Source organism: Tiliqua scincoides, chromosome 7 (assembly GCF_035046505.1).
Source record: "Tiliqua scincoides isolate rTilSci1 chromosome 7, rTilSci1.hap2, whole genome shotgun sequence".
NCBI classification, from domain to species: domain Eukaryota; kingdom Metazoa; phylum Chordata; class Lepidosauria; order Squamata; family Scincidae; genus Tiliqua; species Tiliqua scincoides.
The window spans coordinates 9,916,806-9,939,471 of record NC_089827.1 but is presented as its reverse complement, the minus strand read 5'-3'; the positions used below and the strand labels follow the sequence as shown (position 1 = coordinate 9,939,471).

Sequence of the window (22,666 nt, the reverse complement as noted above, 5' to 3'; positions counted from 1 at the left end):
CTACACCACTGGCTACTTCTCCTAAGCAGTCTCTCCTAGGACTCCAGCTACATTCCTATCAACACTTTCCTGGGAGTAAGTCCCATTGACTATACTGTAATTCTAAGTAGACAAGCATAGGAGTGGACTCTCAGTTCTTGCAGCCCAAGGTGACCAGATGTCATAACCACAAAAGAGGACAACCCAAAAAGTAGGACATCCAATAAAAATGTAGGACATGACAAAATAAAAGCTAAAAATACTAATATATTTATTTCATGTGATTAATTTAAACACACTATTACTTATTATCAAATTTAAAACTTAATACATATAATTTATTAGGGCACAATCCTAACCAGGCCTACTCAGAAGCAAGTCCTATTGTGTTTAATGGGACTTACTCCTAGGAAAGTGAGGTTAGGATTGCAGCTTGAATATATTATTTGCAAGAAGGCTCTCACAGGGAAAAGGAGGGCATTCAAGTTCTTTTCCAGGACACAAGGCTAAAAAGAGGACATGTCCTGGAAAAAGAGGACATCTAGTCACCTTGTTGCAGTTTCTTGTTACACTTTTTCTCCCTCCTTCCAGGACAGTGCTAGCAAATAGTTACAAAAGAACTTTAGAACGAAGGGAGTTCTAGGGAAAAACAGCAACAGAGATGTTTATTTTATTTTTTTAGGTAGGGTAGCAGGGCTAAAGACAGAGTATAATGTGATAGAATAAATCAGTGGTTCTCAAACTTTTTAGCACCTTAGTCATTTTAGAATGACTATCTGTCAGGACCCACCAGAATAATTATGTCATTAACCTGGAAGTGATGTCATGACCAGAAGTGACATCGTCAAGCAATTTTAACACACACCCCCATACGACAAACGTAAGTATAATTTAAAAAAAAATTAAAGAACGCTCTGTTGAACAAGAACAAGTGTTACTGGTCTGTTTTTAAAAAAATCCCCAAACATCCCAAAGGCTGCAATCCTATCCACACTTACCCGGGAGTAAGCCCCATTAACTATCATTGTTAAAAGCATATATATAGTAGCCTGTTGAAAGTACAGACCTGTAACATTTTCTCAAATGCAGTCGCATACCATGGTAGCATCACATCTAATATAGTATTAAAAATAAAATGCACATTGAAATGAATGCTGAAGGCATTTAGCAACCACTATGCCAGTGTTCTTCAAGCTGTGGGACTTGATTCCAATGGGGTCGTGGAACCTCATGGGGGAGGGGGTTTCTGCAACCTTTCAAAGCCTGTGCAAGAGAAGCCTTGGATCCAGTCCAATAATGGTACTGTTTTATCATAGCTGAGTTCTTGATAGAATCCTGCATAGCCTCTTCTGGTTCTCTTGCACCAGAGCTCCTATGGTTGGCCCTGTTCAGACTGCTACCTTGCAGGGTTGTTGTGAAGATACAACAGGGCAGGGTTAGATGGCTTGAGACACGGGACGGGGGTGGGATCAGCGGTGGGTCCCTATTCTCATATTTTATTTATTTACTTGTTGGGGGAGGGGTCATGGCAGAAAAGCGATTGAAGACCACTGCTCTAAGACCACTGCTCTATGCTAACACTGGTGAGTTCCAGCAATAACACTGACACCTGGCTAATATTGACAGAGGGCTTAATAGGAAAAGGTAGGACAGGGGAGCTTGCAGTCTCTTGGGGAGACTGTAAGAATATGATCCATGTAAGAATATGATCCAAAAAGGGTAAAGGATCAGAGGCTTCAACTGGGCCTCTGTGGCCACCAGTTCCACAGTGAGACCTCACAGGAGTAGCAGAGACTGTGCAACAACAGACCCAAAGGCTACAACTTTCCCCCTTTGCTTCAGCCAAGGATCCGTCACTACAGTTCCTCACTGGGCCTTCACCAGCCCCCACCCACCAGACTCATTTTGTGTCTGGTGCTGGCTGATGAACCTTGGGTTTCTCATAGAGTAGATCGCACATAAACCTAAAGTCTGGCTCACCCTGTGCACAGCAAAGCACAACAGAGTCTTGATCTTGCGACACCTGAATAGCTAAACAGATTTATTGTGACAAACCGATACAGATTAAACCCCATTCCATCAGGTGTTTGGTGCATTATCCTGAGTTGGCAAGTTTCAAACATGTGCACAGGGAGAGAAAAAAATGGTAAACAGAGGGATCAAGAGGCCATGAAATGCAACAGGTACAGACTGTGAAATTTCTATGCAAAGCTCCACCACAGACAAAACAAACACAGGGACCATTTACAACTGCAGTAATGCTGCTAATCAGTTTTTTTCCATGACAACAGAACTTAAAAGGACCGAGGTCTACAGCCTGACAAATCCTGGTACTTCATTTAATTTATTTATTCATTCCATTCATTGCTTGCCTTTCTTCCCCAATGGAAAAGGAAGGCAGCGAGTAGCATCAAAACAACAATGCCATCACAGTAAAACACATTAGCAGTGATTGGATCCTGCTGGCTCAGTGCTCCTGCCTGTTTGAGACATGCTGTAAGCATGAGAAATGGGAAATAATGCCAGAAAGTAGCTGCTATCACCACCATCATTGTTTTCTCATCATGCACTGATCGAAATCTCCCTAGTCAAGGTGGCTGAGGTCAGAATCACTTTAGGCTGTAAAGTTGCCTCTTGCCCAATTGAAACTACTGGGGTTTTCCCATATCCCTGGATCCAGTACCCACAAATTCAATTAACAGGAAGCAATTCACTTCCTGCTTCCTTTAACATTTGATCTAGTCTCTTCAATCATTCAGGCTGCCTGCACATGCTATAAGCTGGCATGCTTATAGTGCCCTGTAAAGGGAAGACACATTTCCCAGCAGAAAGCAGTTAAATGATATTAACAGGTGCAGAGGACACGGAGATATGAGGTTCTGCCGTATCTGTAGGGGAGGGGGGGCTGGAATGAATCCCCGCGGATATGTGGTGGGGGGTGCCTGTAACTTTAGCAGCTAAATTACTTCCTTGTACATAAGCAAAGTGCTATTACAAAAATCATTTACCTCCCAGCTCTCAACTTGCTTATGCAGAAGTAAGTCCCATTGACTTCACAGGGACTTGCGCCCTACTTAGGGCCCAAGCTTATGGGCCTTGGCACTGGTGCTTTGCCAGTACCACTGACCCAAGCTGTCACCAAAAATACCCTAGACAGGAATGTCATTGAGGCCACAGTGACCACCAGCTGGGCTCAGGGGGCGCTGGTGTTCATATCACCAAACCACTCATACCAGGGGATACCTCATACCAGGGCTAGGGATAAGAATAGGCCCTCAGTTTGGTTGTACTTGTCGTAAGAGGCGACTAAACAGGCACCAGGTAGATGGGACTCGTCAGCCTGGGAAGGCAGCTCATCGGAGAGAAGGAAAACTCTGATCCCAAACCTCCACTGCCTTGTGGCTACATCCAGTTATGGAAAAGGCTTCAGGAGTCAACCTCGAGGCAAAATCCGGAGGCAGTTCACGGCTGAACACAGTCACGTTCTGCCAACTCCTGCGACGCCACTGGAACCAACCGTATTGGCTTCTGCCTTTCTATTGGACCATTTTAGTGACATGGAGAGGGGGGATTTGCTGCATGGGTAACAGCCTATCCTCCATACCCACTTTACCCAGGCTTCACACACTGGAGAGGACACTCTGTTCCAGAGCCACCATTCAGAGCGCAATACCATAGTCTTCCAAGACTGAAGGATGCCAACATGGCACTCATACCATCACGGGTCTCTAAACTTTTCAGCCAAAGGGCCACATCAAAGAACTGGGACAGTACCAACGGCCAGGAAAAAAAATTAAATATAAAATTTAAATAAACAGATTAGATATGGAACATGAATGAATGAATGAATGGGCTCAAATGTCCAGGATTTCTCCAAGCACCAAGAAATAAAGCATACACTTAAATGGACCCCCATTCCCCCACCCCACAAGCACAATTCTAAGTTTAGTCAACTTAGAGACTCTAAGAGGATCAAAGGCTGGCTGCAGGCCAGATAGAGGCTCTCTGCAGGCTGCGTCTGGCCCCTGGGCCAGGGTTTGGAGACCCCTGCATCAGAATATCCCTTCGAGTTCAAGAGGCTGCAGTTCTCCCTCAAGGTCTGCTTTGCTATGACCATCAAAAAACCCAGGGGCAGTCACCGAAAGTGGCAGGGATTGACCTGAGGGAGGACTGCTTCCCTCATGGGAGATGAAGGAGGTGACACAGGCAATTCTATGTGGCCTGCTTGCAGAGTGAGTTCATCCAACAACCTGGTGATACTAGCCCTTGAAGTGAGAACCACCAATCTGGCCTACAAAGAGGTCCATTAGAGAACCAAAAGTCGGAGATATTTTCACGATTCTTTTTTCACTACAACTTTCTCTTTGTTATTTCCTCATCAAATGTTATATTTTGAATTTCACTTCATCATTTTTCTGCATCAACATACTTATTCAAAATACAAAAACAACAATTTATTAAACAAAAAAAATTTGGTGGAACCATGACCTTCAATAATCACAGTGTGTTGCCTGATATGGGGTAGTGGTGCTAAATTTTAATTGTTCCTTGCAATCAAAGGAAGGTTTACTGGAGTCAAAATGGATTAGAGAAGCTTCACCTACTGGATTTTTGCTTGTTAGGTAAGCGTTAAAGGCACAGCAAATCATATGGATTTCTTTTTGTGTTAGAGTTGCAACTTTTTTTCCCCTAGCAGGGCTCCAGCAAATTTACCATCTGGATGACAGGCAGAAATTCAACAGGTCAAACTGCTGCCAGAATGGTTGAGGGGTAATGAGAAGCCTTTAGGAGTGTTAATTCTCGGGGCCTGTTCAACGTACTCTAAATCCTTGTCCTGTTTCAGTGGAACTCCTGGAAGAAATGTATTTCATCAGACAAGGGACAGCCTTTGGCCATTTTCGTCATTCAATTTATATCATACTTTCACAATGGAGACTCCAGGTAGCTTAACAGAATAAAAAAGAACAACACTTCAGTAAAACACATTAAAATGGACTGGATCCTGGGGGCTCAGTTTTCCTGCCTATTGTCACCTGCCAAAACCATAAGAAATGAGAAATAAAATCCAAAAGGAGACAATTAGCCTCACATCTACCTTCCACCGCCTCTCATGAGTTGATCAAAGTTCCAGCAATCAAGACTGAGCTGGGATCACAACTCCCTTTGGTCTGTAAGAAAAGAATAGGCAATGCTTGCTTTGTGCTACAAAGCTTAGTGGCCAAATTACTTTCTAAGCATGTTGACTTGGAAACAAGTCCCACTGATTTCAATGGGACAAGTACTAGAAAGCATGCACAGGTTTGCAGACTTCCTGTGGCCTTTTAGGCATAACTGAGCGTGCTACTTAATCTTGACCTATACAATCCTAAATGGCCTGGCTGCTGCACACTTGAGACTGCAGCTCTAAGCACGCTTAGTACTGAGTAAGCCCTATTGTGTACAGTGGGACCAGTGTCATTGCTGGGGGGTGTGGACACGCATGGGGGGACGGGACACCACTACTTTTGACACCACTACTGGCCAAAATTTTTAAAATTTTTATGTTTTCAAATAATACCATCGTGTTATATATCACTCAATGTGTGATTTCATGCAGAACGTAATGAAACAAACCGCACTGAAATATCTCTATCAAAAGTTATAAACCCCCAAAAACCAGCAGGGCAGAGCAATGGAGTATCACCACACCAACCACCGGGGGGGCGGGATTGCCCCTCCCGCTGCATGGGAGGAGGTCCATCATGGTGGCTTCCCACACTAGGTGATGCAAACCCTCATGAAAACTGAGTGGGATGTATTTCTGGATAAACTTGCATAGGACTGCACTGCACACAGACTTTTTTTGCTTTTACCATTGTTGTCCCCACAATCAAGAGTGCCAAGTTTTATTCATCCTATCTAGATACTATATTGGTTGTGGTGTGATTTTACTTTTTATGATAACGAAGAAAAAACAGATAATGCCACTTTCTGCACTTCTCATTTCTGCAAAAAAGCAGAAACAAATTGCAAAAAACAAAATCATTTTCTAACACCTAATTGACAGTGTAATGACTGTGGGTGCATCTGCTGAAACCATATCATCTATAGCAGGGGTGCTCACACTTTTTTTGGCTCGAGAGCTACTTTGAAACCCAGCAAGGCCCGGAGATCTACCAGAGTTTTTTTTTACAATGTTCGCACCATCATAACATATAACATTTATGTGTACAATGTATGTTGGTGTACCTTGAGCCCCACTGAGTATAACAGGACTTACTCCTGAGTAGACATGCCTAGGATAAGGCTGTGTGGCTGCAATCCTAGCCACACTTACCTGGGAGTAAGCCCCATTGAGTACAATGGGCCTTACTCCCGGTGTTTCCTCCCAGAGGCACCTGAAGGGGGGGGGTCGGCACTCTGCAGTCTACTCATTTTGCCTCGCGATCTACCGGTAGATCGCGATCCACCTATTGAGCACCCCTGATCTATAGCATCTACCTAGTACACTTTAAAACTATTATCATTTATAAAAATGTGCTCCTGGAACAAAAACACAGACCACTCCACTCTGCACTTTTTCCTTAGGGGGAAAGAAAAACAAAATCTGGTGACAAAATAAAGCCATTTAAATGAAAATTAAAAATTAAAAATGTTTAAGAACACCTCTGTAGATTGGAACGATACAAGGAGTTGTTGTGAGTTGCTTTCCTAGAGCTTTGAGCTTTTGGGTGAAATTCTCAGCAAAGCCTGAAGATAAGCCTAGCATAAGTTTCTTTTCTTTAGGGCGCAATCCTAACCCCTTATTTCGGTGCTTCCCAGCTTCGACATAAGGGCAATGCAGCTCCAAGGTAAGGGAACAAACATTCCCTTACTTTTAGGAGGCCTCCATGAGTGACACCCAACTGCAGGATGCAGCACACGTCCCATTGGCACCGCTATGCCAGTGCTGGAAAGCACTGACATAAGGGGTTAGGATTGCATCCTTAAAGCTCTTTTTTTCCTGGTTTTATATATTTTCTAGGTGTCTTATTTTAATGTCTGCTGAACTGAGCCTTTGCACCAAAGCCCTGCCAGCCTGGAAGTAATTGGCGGTGACGTGATGACGTCACCGCCAATTACTTCTGCATTCTGAGCCGCTGAATTCATTTGGCAGGCTCATGGTACATGTGGTGCTGGGAACGACAGGGCTTTTTTATCTCCCCCTTGCGCCATTCTGGCTCCTCCAAAGAAAAAGTTGGAACAGCACTGCAGGGAGACTGGAAAACCACTGAAGGCCCTGCCAAAAATGGCTCCACGGTCCGCGTATTGAACCACCATAATCTAAACACGGAGCGTCAAACTTGTTTCATGAATAGCATTCATGATTCCTGCTGAGGGCCAGAAGTGATGTCATTAAGTAGAAGGTGACGTCATCAACCCATTTTTGCCCGGCCCACGGGTATACACATTTGGTCCCTGTTGAGTATATGCAATGTTGGGCAGAAATGGCTTAAGCAGGTCAGGACCAGAAACTTTTTCTCACTTAGGAACTCATTAGCTGCAAAGGTCAGAAGAGAAAATATGCAAATCTTGATCATATTTGCAAGATACAGGAGAGCCCAAATATCATGTGGGCTGCCCTTTTAGCAGTGACACATCAGCAGCTGAGAGCAGCTGATGGCCATGCTGGGAACATAAGAACATAAGAACAGCCCCACTGGATCAGGCCATAGGCCCATCTAGTCCAGCTTCCTGTATCTCACAGCGGCCCACCAAATGCCCCAGGGAGCACACCAGACAACAAGAAGACCTGCAAGGCCTCCTGGGAATTGTAGTTTAAGAACATAAGAACAGCCCCACTGGATCAGGCCATAGGCCCATCTAGTCCAGCTTCCTGTATCTCACAGCGGCCCACCAAATGCCCCAGGGAGCACACCAGACAACAAGAAGACCTGCAAGGCCTCCTGGGAATTGTAGTTTAAGAACATAAGAACAGCCCCACTGGATCAGGCCATAGGCCCATCTAGTCCAGCTTCCTGTATCTCACAGCGGCCCACCAAATGCCCCAGGGAGCACACCAGATAATAAGAGACCTCATCCTGGTGCCCTCCCTTGCATCTGGCATTCTGACATCTGCCCTCCCTTGCATCTGGCATTCAGATGGGAGAGGCCAAGGGCCAGATGAAGGGCTTCCACAGGCTGCATCTCCTCCCCCCCCCCGGGTTTAAACTCCTGGTTTGACACCCCTGGTTTAAACCAATTCAATCTCTTTAATGCAGTCATTCTTACTCATCCCTTCTGAGCTCACACACATTCCTCAAGTCAGCCTGACTTGAAACGTGAGTCTTTTGTTGTACATTTTCCTGATTGATGTAATTGCTATAGTTTACAATTAAAGTATGATTTAATTGTAAAAACCCAACGCTGATTACCCTTGTGATTCTATCTGCTCTCCAGAGATAGCAGGCTTTTTGTAACACAATCATCAAGGAGATTACAAGCATTCATGGCAATTAGAGAGAAACTAATCTGAAGGGGGAATTGGTCTCCAATACATATAATATCTGTTTTCTAAGGTATGAAATTGAACTAACTGTAATCCTGATAGACATCTATTAGCAGTGAGCCAAAACCAGGGTGGGGATGGTACCTTTCACAAACTCCGTGTCTGCCTGCTTGGCTTAGTGACCATTGTACACCACCCCCCCATATCCCAGCACCCACTCAGAGCACTGCATCTCCAATATCAATCCAACCAAATCCAAAACATAACCAAATCTGATTTGCTACTTGGTGCTGTGAAATCGCATTCACTCTGTGAGTGGCTAGAATCAGTGGAGATTATAAACTGAAAAAGACCCAACACGCCCCCGCCCCAACAACAAGAGCTACAAACAGGAGTAGAAAACTGTCAACATAGGGAGGCGAATGTCAGGAAACTACTCACCCTCTCTAAAAAAAACCTCATCTTTCATTTCTGATATACAGCAATACCTTGCACTTTTCCAGTTGGGCCTTGCAGCTCCGAAGGCTGGCCCCAGGTGGGGAGGGGGGAAGCAATCAGGACCACCTTTGCAGTCAGGGGGGCAACTGAGAATTTAATTCATTTTGTGTCCACCATGGTCCTGATCCAGAAGTATACTAAGGGCCCAATCCTATCCAACTTTCCAGCATTGATGCAGCTGTGCCAATGGGGCGTACGCTGCATCCTGCAGTGGGGGAGGGCGGTCATCAAGGTAAGGCAAGGTAAGGCCCCCCCCCTCAAGGTAAGGGCTGCATCGGCACTAGAAATTTAGATAGGATTGGGTCCTTAGATTTTGAGTAAACATTTATTTGGCTCCTGTATTGAAAACTTACTATACTACGTTAGGCATAAAGGGAAGCATTTCTCCAAAAAAGCAAAATAGGAATAATCTATACTAGGGGGAGATTCCAGTGGCAAACCTCCCCTGCCCCATGCTCAGGGGCAAAGGTTCATGATGGTGCCTCTCTGAGGGATGCCGCTGTCCCCAGGAAGTGTCGGAGAAACCTCCTGGAGCTTCCCCGACGCTTTAAACTGTGCTTCCGGCAAACTGGAAGCACAATTTCTAACCAAGTCAGGAATATATGCACTGCTGAAACAGAGACGCCTGCGTTGGCTCGGTCATGTCGTGAGAATGGATGATGGCCGGATCCCAAAGGATCTCCTCTATGGAGAACGCGTGCAAGGAAAGCGCCCTACAGGTAGACCACAGCTGCGATACAGGGATATCTGCAAGAGGGATCTGAAGGCCTTAGGAGTGGACCTCAACAGGTGGGAAACCCTGGCCTCTGAGCTCTGAGCCTCTGGCCTCTTGGAGGCAGGCTGTGCAGCATGGACTTTCCCAATTTGAAGAGACACTTGACCAACAGACTGAGGCAAAGAGGCAAAGAAGGAAGGCCCATAGCCAGGGAGACAGACCAGGGACAGACTGCACTTGCTCCCAGTGTGGAAGGGATTGTCACTCCCGAATCAGCCTTTTCAGCCACACTAGACGCTGTTCCAGAACCACCTTTCAGAGCGCAATACCAGAGTCTTTCGAGACTGAAGGTTGCCAACAGGAGCCTCCGAAAAGCTTCTGCGCTGTCCTCGAGGCACATGAGGCTCTGTGCCTGGCACATTTGCCCCTTTGATTTATTGGCAGGTCCGCCACTGGGAGATTCACAAGGAAGTATATGCCGTATCCCTCCAGGCATCGGAACTGGCCATCAGAACTGGTAGCCCCAAATGAACAGATCTCTGTACATGCCATGAAGTCAGCTTGTTTGCTTCTGTTCAGGAACAGAGATAGGTTGTTTTGTAAAGCTGTTGGTGCCCACAGATGCACTGGCAGTTGCCTTTCAACATATGGTCAAAGGAAATTGAAATCTCCACTTCAAATAATTGGTCAGTCATCGCAGCCACCCAAACAATTATCCATATAAATATCCTATGCCAGCATTTGCATGGAGTTGGCTGCACTCTATTTTTCACAGGCTGAACAATTTTGCTGACAACCCGCTGTCTTGCTGCATGAAGAAATCTTCTAAAACTAAAGATACAGCCAAAAATCCAATATTTATGAGGTGGGCTTTCAGCAAGTGCATTATATGGATTTATTTTATCCCTGCCAATTTTGTGTTCTCAGAAAAAGAGCTTTGAAAAGATCTAAATCTGGTGCATTCCAACTAGAGACAGTGGCCCTGTCTCTTCCCTCCCTTCTCTATTTGAAATGCCTCTTTGATACAATATAGATGTACATTTTTTTTAAAAATGTAGACACTTACTACTGCATTGAGGCTGTGGGAGGTGATATAGGGCCCTGAAGCACAATCCACTGGAAAGCCCTCTTGTGAGATTCCCACTGAAATAAAGGGGAAATATGCTAGAACACTAAAGTAGCACACTACTATAGCGACTGTTCATTTAAATGAATGCTCCTTTCCAGGAGAATATCTGGGTGGTATGTGCTCTTGGTCTGCAGCGGTCATACAGTGGTGACTTGGGAAAGCAGATACCTTATGGGAGGTATCTCATGCGCATCAGAGAGAAAGAGGCCATACTGAATTCTATCATTTGGCTCAAACAACTTTCCTCTTCAGCAGGGGTGTCCAAACATTTTGGCAGGAGGGCCACATCATCTCTCTGACACTATGTTGGGGGCCGGGAAAAGAATTTACATTTCAAATTTGAATAAATTTACATAAATGAATATATTAGCGATGGAACATATATGAATGAATGAAGGTCTTGCAATAGTTCAAGGCCTATAAAAGGCCTTGCAGAAAGCAAGGCCAGCCTTTCCTTTGCTGCCACTGCTGCATCACAGATGTGAAACAGCAAGTAATGGAGGGAGCCCTCATCCCACAGCTCAGGTGGAAAGTCGAACAGTCGTCCTCATGCTGAAAGCAGTTGTGTTAGGCCAGCATGGGCTCCAGCAAGTCTCTGGAGGGCCAGAGGCTCATTGGAGACTGGGGGCTCCCTGTGGGCCTGCTTGGGAGCCCCCAAGGGCCGCAAGTGGCCCCCGGGCCGGGGTTTGGGCACCCTTGCTCTTCAGGATTGTTAGACCTCCATCAGTGCATAAGGGGGCCAAAAGGAAATATGTTGGCTGACTGTACACTCTGGCCACATATTTATTACTATATTTATAGACTGCCTTTTTTTCTTCAGATTTCTTGTCAAATATTACTCAAGGTGGTTTAAACAGGTAGGTTGTTCTAGGCCCAGTGAGAGTCTTTAGAATATTGTTCTCTATAGTGGAGCCATCTTTCTCCAGATGTTTTCCTTCCATGGTGTAGGCATCTCCCTTAGGGCGCAATCCTAACCCCTTATGTCAGTGCTTTCTAGCACTGGCATAGCAGTGCCAATGGGACATGTGCTGCATCCTGCAGTTGGGTGTCACTCACGGAGGCCTCCTCAAAGCAAGGGAATGTTTGTTCCCTTACCTCAAAGCTGCATTGCCCTTAGTGCTGGAGAGCACTGACATAAGGGGTTAGGATTGCACCCTTAGTTGCACAACACATGCCTGGAGCTTCCACAGACAGCCACAAATCATGCCTTTTCTGGAAGGCAGACAGAACATTCACCTAATGTGGCTTCTTTTCCTTTTCCAGTGTTGAGCTCGGGATGGAAACTTGCGACAAAGCACGTGGGTTAATATTTTGTATTGTTTTCATAAACTTTAGAATGTGTAACAGGCATTCAGCACCTAGCCAATTACATTAATGAAGCCCATAGGCTTAATTTGATTAAGCTTTTTTTTTTTTTTTTTTTAAAGAAACATAATTTCAAGTTTGTAGGGTACCAGATTGGAGGAAATTTGATTCAACGTGGAATGAAATGACATATTTAACTTATAATTAATTACATGGTCAGACTGCCTCTTGTTGTGGAAATTAATTAAATATGCCTGTATCCTAAAAAATACACTGAAGTTTAATTTAATCATTCCACTTCCTTCCCCTGGTTCCTTGTAGCCTCCATAGATGAATGGAGTGCGCTGCCCAGCTTCCATCACTGAGCATTGACTGAAGGGGATAGTGCAGAGGTTATGAAACTGTTGTGACCCACAGTGCCCCCCTGCACTATGAAAGCAGCACATGGCTCCTGGAAGTGACTGGTGATGAAGTCATGAGCAGTTACTTCTGGGTTCGGAGGTCTCAAATGGTTCAGAGCCATTTGGTAGGAGCAAAACGGAGACAAATGCCTGGCTCCAAGGGAAGGGGTTGCTTGCATGGTGCATTCTTGTTGTTGGCAACCTTGGTTGTTGGCAACCAAAGACTCTGGTATCATGCTCTGAATGGTGGTTCTGGAACAGCGTCTAGTGTGGCTGAAAAAGCCGATTCGGGAGTGACAATCCCTTCCACACCGGGAGCAAGTACAGTCTGTCCCTGGTCTGTCTCCCTGGCTATGGGCCTTCCTTCTTTGCCTCTTTGCCTTAGTCAGTTGGCCAAGTGTCTCTTCAAACTGGGAAAGGCCATGCTGCACAGCCTGTCTCCAAGCGGGCCGCACAGAGGCCAGGGTTTCCCACCTGTTGAGGTCCACTCCTAAGGCCTTCAGATCCCTCTTGCAGATGTCCTTGTATCGCATTCAGGTGCATTCAGACACCTGCAAAATGTAGTGCTTTGCACCCCCTCTAGCTACTCCACTGATGTTACTCATAGGAAATTCACTACCGATTAATCTGTGGGGATTTTCCTGTAAAAATACTGAAGACCTAAAACTCATTTTCTTCTTATTTTGCACTTTGGTGTTTGGAAGGATAGGAATCGTGTGAAGGGTGACTTTTGGAAAATGTCAAGAACCTGACCCTGACCTTGATGCATTTTAAAACATCTACAACCACATAAGATGTTTGATTTCACAGAACCAAATTTACCAGACTGGCAGCCCAATCCTATCCACACTTTCCTGGGAGTAAGCCCCATTGACTCTAATGGGACTTACTTCTGAGTAGACATGCATAGGATTGTCTGCCTCAAAGCGCCAGAGCACATCTGACCAAGCTTCGGCTATTCTCCACTTTTCCCTGCAAGCCTCTTGTTCTATCCAGCAGCTCTTTTTGTCCTCCTCACCCCAGACAGGGAAGCCAGAAATAGGAAATTGGGTGGAACTTCCTTCTATTCTCTGCGCTAATCCTCGTTTTGGAAAGATGCTGAGGTCATTTTTTCCGTCCATTTCTAGCCAGCTGAAGCCACAAAGCTGCAGTTACAGTTCTAGGAATGAAGGTTCTTAATTTTCTTTTTTTTCCATAAGGGACCAAAAGTTTTACGGTCAATGCGAAGAGACTTACAAACTACTTAAATTATAAGGTTGGGCAGGGCTTGCTGTGTTTTTAAAATCTTTTTTATAGCACCTAGTGGTCTTAGGTGCTTGATCATAATAATTCAACCTCAGAATGAGTTTTATTAATAATTTGCCCCTGCTAACTGGGAAAGAGGCACTTTTGCAAGTGGGCGCTGCTCTTTTATTTAGCATGGGAAGAGTAACTGACCCACTTCACCCCAGCAGTGTCTTTTCTAGTGGCTGTGTGCTGGTGTCCTTTTGCATCCTTTTAAATTGTGAACCCTTTTGGGTCAGGGAGCCATCTGCTATTGGATCTTCTGTAAATCACTTTGTGAACTTTTGCTGAAAAGCGGCATATAACATAAGAACATAAGAACAGCCCCACTGGATCAGGCCATAGGCCCATCTAGTCCAGCTTCCTGTATCTCACAGCGGCCCACCAAATGCCCCAGGGAGCACACCAGATAACAAGAGACCTCATCCTGGTGCCCTCCCTTGCATCTGGCATTCTGACATAACCCATTTCTAAAATCAGGAGGTTGCGCATACACATCATGGCTTGTACCCGTAATGGATTTTTCCTCCAGAAACTTGTCCAATCTGCTTTTAAAGGTGTTCAGGCTAGAAGCCATCACCACATCCTGTGGCAAGGAGTTCCACAGACCGACCACACGCTGAGTAAAGAAATATTTTCTTTTGTCTGTTCTAACTCTCCCAACACTCAATTTTAGTGGATGTCCCCTAATTAAATACAGTATATAAATACTGTTAATATTCCTGTTAATAATAAAATACAGTGATACCATATAGTGAAAAAGAAAAAATGCAAGGGTATTTAGGCTGGTCAGGAGCCGAGGTCAATATGAGCCTGAAGCACTCTTTATATTGCTCATCTGTAAAGGAACATAAGAAAATAGAATAAGCAAAATGAGCCCTGACACCTTCATTACTAAGAACTGGGCATACTCTTAAGAACCAGAGTCTCACAGCCTTACAATCCTATGTATGTTTACTCAGAAGTAAGCCCCTTTAAATCAATGGCACTTACTCCCAGGGAAATAGAATTGCAGTCTAACAGCACAATCCTGTGCATGTTTACACAGAAGTAAGTTCATTGGGGCTTACTCCCATGAAAGTGCGCATGAGATTGCAGTCTAACAGTGCAACCCTATGCATTCCTACTCAGAAGTAAGTGCCATTGTATTCAGCGAGGCTTACTCCTAGGAACGTGTGTATAGAATTGCATGGTTATTAAAACATATAATAGATTGCACGTATTACCACTTTAAAGAGATACATTGCATTCAGATTTCAAATGGATCTCAGCCTAAGCCTAAACTACAATTAAACTAATCACTTTCTTTGTGCATTGCAGTTACCTGGTCCAGCAGGTCACATTAAAGTCTTTCTCTATTATAAACATAGCATGCCCTTAGCGTGGATTTGGTGGTTAAATTAGAGTCATTCGTACACGGAAAAGAACCCACAAAGGACAAGGAATAAAATATGAGTGCCAGGAGGGGGCAAAAAACCTTCAGATGCACCTAATGATGGCCATATGGTCTCATTATTTGCTCTTTGCCATCCTGCTGTTCAGACCCCCTGCCACTTACAGTTCTGATTTCCTCTGCAGTAATCTGCCCTTTTCTTAATGTTAAGACCCTCTCAACGGTCACTTCTCATTTTAATAGCTTCTGCCTGTACTGAAATGCCTGCCCAGCCTGGTATTTCTGATATTAATTCCATATTTAAATAGCACAGAATTGTAGCATTTTGGTGCTACTTGAGGAGCAGCTTGAGATGCTGCGTTGGTGTGGCAGAGAAGCCATAGCAAGAATTAGACAACAGACACAGGTTTCAGAGTGGTTGAAAGTGCTGGAAGCAGGAGCAAGAATGAAATCAAGGGAGAAGTGAAGTGAAGTCTCCCAGCTCCTGACCCAGCTTTTTATTAAGTCTCAAAACACATGATATAAGGTTACGTAATAGGGAAATTTCCACAAGGATGCTACTTTGCTTCATACTAACTGCCTACTAGCTAGTTCTAGCTTAACCACAAACACATTCCTAGATAAGATTCTCCTTCATAGCATTCTGCTGCTCACAGGCACAGAGTTCAATGACCCAACATATTTTCAAGGTTGGTTGAGTGTGCTCAACTGCGCAGGCGTGCCTGACTGTCCTTGATGCCAAATATGCTAAGATATCTTAAACTTTAGTGCTGTGCATGTAAATACTACACAGAATCTGCTCCAGCAATCTGAGACAGGGTTGTGAGCTGGTTCAGTATTGTGTCCATATATGGGCCCAGCGCAGACACCATGTGAAAGCACAGTTCCAGAAGACATAGTTTTAGACTCAGACAATCTGTTAAATCATTGTTTGTGTGGTTCCCTACCTTCCTGGAATGCTATCCTAAACCACTCAGCTCTTTCCTAGGTGAGCATGCATAGGATTGCACCGTAGAGTGGCCATCTTCAACCACTGTGCTGTGGCACACTGGTGTGCCATGAATGGTCTGCAGGTGCACTGTGGAAGTTTGGGGGAGGGTCATTTATTAGGAGGGCCGTTGGGGAATGTGAGCCCCCCACCAACAGCCTTGTCAATTGTCAAAAAACTGAAGGTGTGCCTTGACAATTTTAGCACCTTGTCAAATGGTTGGCAACCTTCAGTCTCGAAAGACTATGGTATAAGCCTACAGCACCCGGTATTCCCCGGTGGTCTCCCATCCAAGTACTAACCAGGCCTGACCCTGCTTAGCTTCTGAGATCAGACGAGATCGGGCATGTGCAGGGTAACAGTTGCTGCCATGTAACAAATTAGGTTGAAAATCACTGCTTCAGAGAGAACAAGGAGTAGATATGTTTTAGATCACACATTGCAATTCTTCAGGAACACGGATATCTCTTGTTCATACAGGGAATAAATTTTAACATCTCAGGTTCTAATTCGGAAGTTGCGAGGGCACAGTGGCCTTTCTAGCGTTGCGAAATCTGACACACTACCATGTGAAACCAGGCCACCACCATAAAACTCAACATGCTGTTATGTGCAACCCTGCCACCAAAGACACCCTGGTGCTGATAGGTTGATGCAGGGGGTGGGTTGGAAGGGCAGGGTTTCATCAGGATTGGGCTGTCAATCTCACATTTTGCATACAGGTCCATCCTGTTTATCCATGAGTTCAGAACCTGTGGATTTAACTCGCCACAGGTACCAAACCCATGGTGAAGGGCCAGACCTGAGCTTCCAGAAGCAACCAAAGGTGTTCTCTGGTTGTGTTCAGGGGGCTTTTTGAGGCTCACAGAGGCCACATGTGGCCTATTCAGACCTTGGAACACCGCCAGACATGACCAGAGAACATCTCTAGTCACATCTGGAGGTCATATAGGACTAGACCTGCAGATTCACTTACCCAAGGGTTTCGATATCTGTGGGGGTGGGTGGGTCTGGAAATGGATCGCCTGTGGGTACCGAGGTCCAACTATACATAAGACAGCTGCCTGCTTTCAATGTTCACTGCTTTCTTGCACTTTAACCTTGAAGTGTAGGCCCTTGAACCATGCTGTCCCTCACTTGAACATTTCTTGTCCTTTTCACAGCACTCCGTCCTTTCCCTAAATGCATCAATGGGAAGCACGTGCATGGATGGTTCTTGAAACTGTAGACACTGTGCAATTCCAGTCTGATTCACAACACATTTGTGAAACTCGGAGCTGCAGAACAGACTCTTCACGGCACTGTTGGCAAAACAGAGAGCCCATAATATGGTTGACATATGCAGATGGAATGGGAGCACTCCTGTGTTTCCAGAAACAAACAAATAAGACACATATGGAACAGGAGTTTGTTCTACATCCATTCTTTTATGTTAAATTTTAAAACATATTTTGCTTCACCTTTCTAGCCTGCGGCATTCCAAAGGTAGCTTACCGCCAGAATGAAAACAGGAAAAAAATTGTAAGCCAATTACAAGGAAAGGGGGAAGCCAAAATTCACACTGAAAAATGCAAAATATCTCCCATTTGCAGTATAGGACAGGGCCTTCTCCATGTTTGCACCCCATTTCTGCATGTGTTCCAGTGGCATTTGGTGACTTCCTTTTTGTTCTGCTTTTCGAGATATGGAATGCATTTTTGGTTGTTCTTAGACTGCAGGAACTTAGACCGAGGGACTGCATCCTTCTCCCTCTCAGAACCTCTGCAGAAGTTTTGCTACTGAAAGGGCAACTTTGGGAGAGCCCAACTGTAATGGGGCCAGGTAAAGAGCTTTCAAGGGCCACGTCAGGTCTGCGGGCTTTATGTTTGACTCCCCTGAGTTAAACGAATATTTAAACACACAGGCTGTATGGTTGCTCGGCATATAGAGATGTTCAGGAATGATCAGGGCTAGGGCAAAACAGTGAGGTGTGCTTTGTTCAGTCAATTGGCAGAGGGCACAGAAAGAGAGAATGAAAATACAGAAAAGGAGAGGCACGTGAGAAGAGAATGTTTATTTACTCAACTAAAACCTTCCACGTTAAGGAAAAAAATGAGCACTGCATTTGTTTTGACCCTTAGAGAGAGTAAGAGCTTCTTTCTAGTTGCTTGCTGAGGCCACAGGGTCACTGACAGAGGAAGGCCAGAAGGTTACTAGGCTGAGAAGTGGACTGCTCTTCGGGGAAAGTAGTAAACCGATAGTTGGTTTCATAAGAGTTAGCAACAGAAATTGGAGAAATTACCTGCGGAGAGAGAAGGTGGCAGAAGCAAGATAATTCACCTTTGCTAAGCTATGGAAGAGCAGGCTAAACGCATCATCCTGCGGCAGTGTTCACCTTCAAGGCTGCAGCCCTGGATTGTGCGCCCAAGTATAGACCGGACTGATCGATGCACCATTCAGAGTTGCTCAGCCGTCATTTGGTCTGCTCACATGCAAGAAACGTAGCAGATTCTGGGACATCTAGGAAGGAGAGGGAAAGGACCTGTTGCTATTATATTGCTTCTCTCTTTCTAGTAATGCTCTGAATTCAACATATGGTTGGTCATTTCACTCTTGATGTGTGAGTTGTATGAGAAGTTGCCCACAGGGTTGGCTTTAAACCACTTGAACCAATTGCGCCCAATGGAGCCCTGTGTCTAAGGCCCCACCCCCGGCACTACTATAGCCTTGTACGCAATTTTATATTAAAATATGCTTAGTTCCATTTGGTCCATTAAGGCTGCAATCCTAACCACACTTTCCTGAGAGTAAGCCCCACTGAACAAAATAGGACTTACTTCTGAGTAGACCTGGTTAGGATTGTGCACTAACTCTAATGCACTTTTTAAACATACATTTTGATTAGTTTCCATTCTCCCATAGAGATATAAAGTCTATGATAAATGTTATTTATGTCTCTGAGATTCTATCGATTCTATAGACCAGGGGTGCTCACACTTTTTTGGCTCGAGAGCTACTTTGAAACCCAGCAAGGCTCGGAGATCTACCAGAGTTTTTTTACAATGTTCACGCCATCATAACATATAACATTTATGTGTACAATGTATGTTGGTGTACCTTGCATAACCGCATGAGCCAATATTGCACAACACAACATAATTAACTATAAACATTTTTTGTAATTACTTGAGTTTACTTTGATGACTTGCACTGAAGTGAATCAGCCAAGGATGCATATTCCGGACAGTAGCTGCTGACAGCCAGCCTCAAGCACACTTCCAAATATTCATCAGTCATGGTGGAAAGGTACTTGGACTTAATGATCTTCATGTAGGAAAAGGCTGACTCATATAAATAAGTGGAGCCCTTCCTGCCTCAGGTGCTCTTATATCCCTGAGGGTCCTATTGCCTTCAAGTGGCTGCAGCTGTGCAGCACACTCTGCTGGATGCCCAGGCCTTACCCTTAAAGGGGCCACTGCTGACACCACATTTACCTCCTCACCAGATCTTCCTCGATTCCAATACAAGTGGGGGGGGAGCAGATCTCTATACAGACCAGTGCATAAACAGGGGAAAGGTGTGGGGGAGGGAAGATCTCTATATAGACATCACAGCAAGACCAGTGTAAAACCCCTTGCACACAGAACCAACAGATGGAAGTTGGGGGGGGGGCAGATCTCCACACATACCAGTGCAAAAACAGGGGAAAGGTAAGTCAGCCCCAGTAGAGTCAACGGGGCTCACTCCCAGGGATGCATGGACAGGAGCTCACTCCCAGGGATGCGTCACTCCCAGGGAGCTCACTCCCAGGGATGCGTCACTCCCAGGGAGCTCACTCCCAGGAGGGGGCTCACTCCCAGGGATGCGTGGATGGGAGAGAAGCCTGCAATCGACTCATTTTGCCTCGCGATCGACTGGTTGATCGTGATCGACGTATTGAGCACCCCTGCTATAGACCTTGGCTGTAAACCTGGGGCCCCACAAAAAATGTTTCCAATTGGGCCCCATAGCTTCTAAGGCAGGTCCTGGTTGCCCAGTTTCAGGTTTTGGAGACACAAGCAAGAAGGAAGTTCTGGTTTCTGTTGTGGCTCAAGGATTACAGGTGAACCTGGAATGGCTTTTCCAACAGCTCTGTAAGGAATCCAGAGAAGCCCAACGAAACTGACAAAGCTTAAGAGGAAAATTTCAGAGAGTCACTGACATTAACTGAAATAGAAAATGACCTGAAGGAATATAACCCACTGATCACCAGTGATGGAGCCAGAAGATTACAGCTTCATTCTCAGCTTGGTTTGAGTTTCTAGCTTTGCTGCGAGAAAAATCTCTCTATTTACTTGTAAACTGAAATCTCTGATATGGAATAAAGCCAGCCTCGCAGGGAATGTTTTTGCAGAATGCATCTGTTCATTTAACCAATTTTCTCAGAACAATCCCACTTTGAGCTTTGAAACGGTGCTGAGCCTTGTAGATATGCAATGTTTTGCTTCAATTCCGATAGCCTTTCTTGAACTAAATTATGCACAAATATACCAATTTCCACAGGGGCAACACATTTATGACACCCTATCCCACAAGGATTATGGTGATAAGTAACCAGACGACCTAATCTACTCCAAGTTTCTTAAATCAAAATCTTCCAGAGAAGATGCTTCCTCGTTCTTTGGATAGGATTACTTCCCAATGAAGATGAGAATTGAAAATTGTTCCCGAGACAGAACCATTGTAACGTGGAACATGTTTGTCAGTGCAGAGAACCAGCTTAGAAAAAAATAAAAAACTAAAAACATACATAAAATGTCATATTGATTTAAAAAATAAACAGCATTTGTGAATATATTTTCTTTTTCTTTTTTGTTGTTAATATTTAATGAAATTATTTTAATGAGTTTTTCTCATTATGTCACAATTGTAAACAAATACAACAGGAAGATTAGGGACATGGGAGCCAGTCCAGGGACATGTGGTCTGGGGGTGGTAGGTGAGATAGAACTCACCCATTGGTGTCCATGGAAAAGCACTGGAACTGCCCTGCCTATATACCCCCGAGGAGGCTCTCCTTACACCTAAGAAAGCTCTCAGCTTTCTGCTTTCTTCTGTTTCTTCTGTATTTATTCTTTATGGTCTGGTACGGGGGGAGGTCCATCACATGGGAGATGCAATGAGCTCTCGTACCAGGTGACATAAACCCTAGTGGCAGCTCTGCCCTTGATTTCAATGAGATTTACTTCCAGGCAAGTGTGCTAAGGATTGCAGCCCAAATGAAACACAGAGAATGCTCTAGATGTCTCTGCTCAGTATCTTGTACTACAGCAGGAGTCTCCAAACCCCAGCACAGGGGCCAGATGCAGCCTGCGGCGAGCCTCTATGCGGCCCTTGACCAGCCTTTGAACTCCTGAGAGTCTCTGGCCCAGTTGACCAAACACAACCAGAGTTGTGCTTGTAGAGTGGGGGAACGGGGGTCCATTTAAGTGTGTGCTTTATTTCTTGGGCTGTGTCGATGCTCGGAGAAATCCTTGACATTTGAGCCCATTCATTTCATTCATTCATCTAAGTTCCATCTCTAATGTATTTATTTAAATTTTATATTTAATTTTTTTCCCCGGCCCGCGACACTCTGCCAGATATTTGATGCGGCCCTTCAGCCGAAAAGTTTAGAGACCCCTGTGCTAGAGGAATTGATTTTGTGTGTGTGTGTGTGTGTGTGTGTGTGTGTGTAGACAGCTACATTTCTCAAGTAGCCAAACAGAAACTATTCATATTGTCCAATGGGTCTTGTAATAACACAACTGGTTTCAGGAAAAAAAATAGCACAAGACCATTTGAAGGGTTGGAAAGAAGAACCTGGATGGCAAACCAATTCCAAGGGAAACAATCAAGTCTGCTCCCCCACTTTGTTTTTGTTGTTGTTGTTGTTATAAGTAGCTAATGAGATAAGAACACAAACAAGTGTAAGCAGCCATATAAGTAATTTGCATAACTGTCATAGGAAAGAATAAATAGAAACCCAATGACTTGATTGAGGTATTTGATTTTTAACAGTTATTACATAAGTGTAATGAAGTGGTTATTAACCACATGTCTGCCTCCGACGCATTCTCGGCATCACCTGGCAGGACAAAGTTCCAAACAACACAGTCCTGGAACGTGCTGGAATCCCTAGCATGTATGCACTGCTGAAACAGAGACGCCTGCGTTGGCTCGGTCGTGTCGTGAGAATGGACGATGGCCGGATCCCAAAGGATCTCCTCTGTGGAGAACTCGTGCAAGGAAAGCGCCCTACAGACAGACCACAGCTGCGATACAAGGACATCTGCAAGAGGGATCTGAAGGCCTTAGGAGTGGACCTCAACAAGTGGGAAACCCTGGCCTCTGAGCGTCCCGCTTGGAGACAGGCTGTGCAGCATGGCCTTTCCCAGTTTGAAGAGACACTTGGCCAACAGGTTGAGGCAAAGAAGGAAGGCCCATAGCCAGGGATACAGACCAGGGACAGACTGCACTTGCTCCCGGTGTGGAAGGGATTGTCACTCC

At 44.9% G+C, this 22,666-nt stretch overlaps 1 pseudogene; it reads right to left on the bottom strand.

Annotated features, from left to right (window-relative positions):
• Positions 1-16,412: 16,412 nt before the first annotated feature.
• Positions 16,413-16,529, bottom strand: LOC136658059 (5S ribosomal RNA; annotated as a pseudogene).
• Between the last annotated feature and the right edge of the window lie 6,137 nt (positions 16,530-22,666).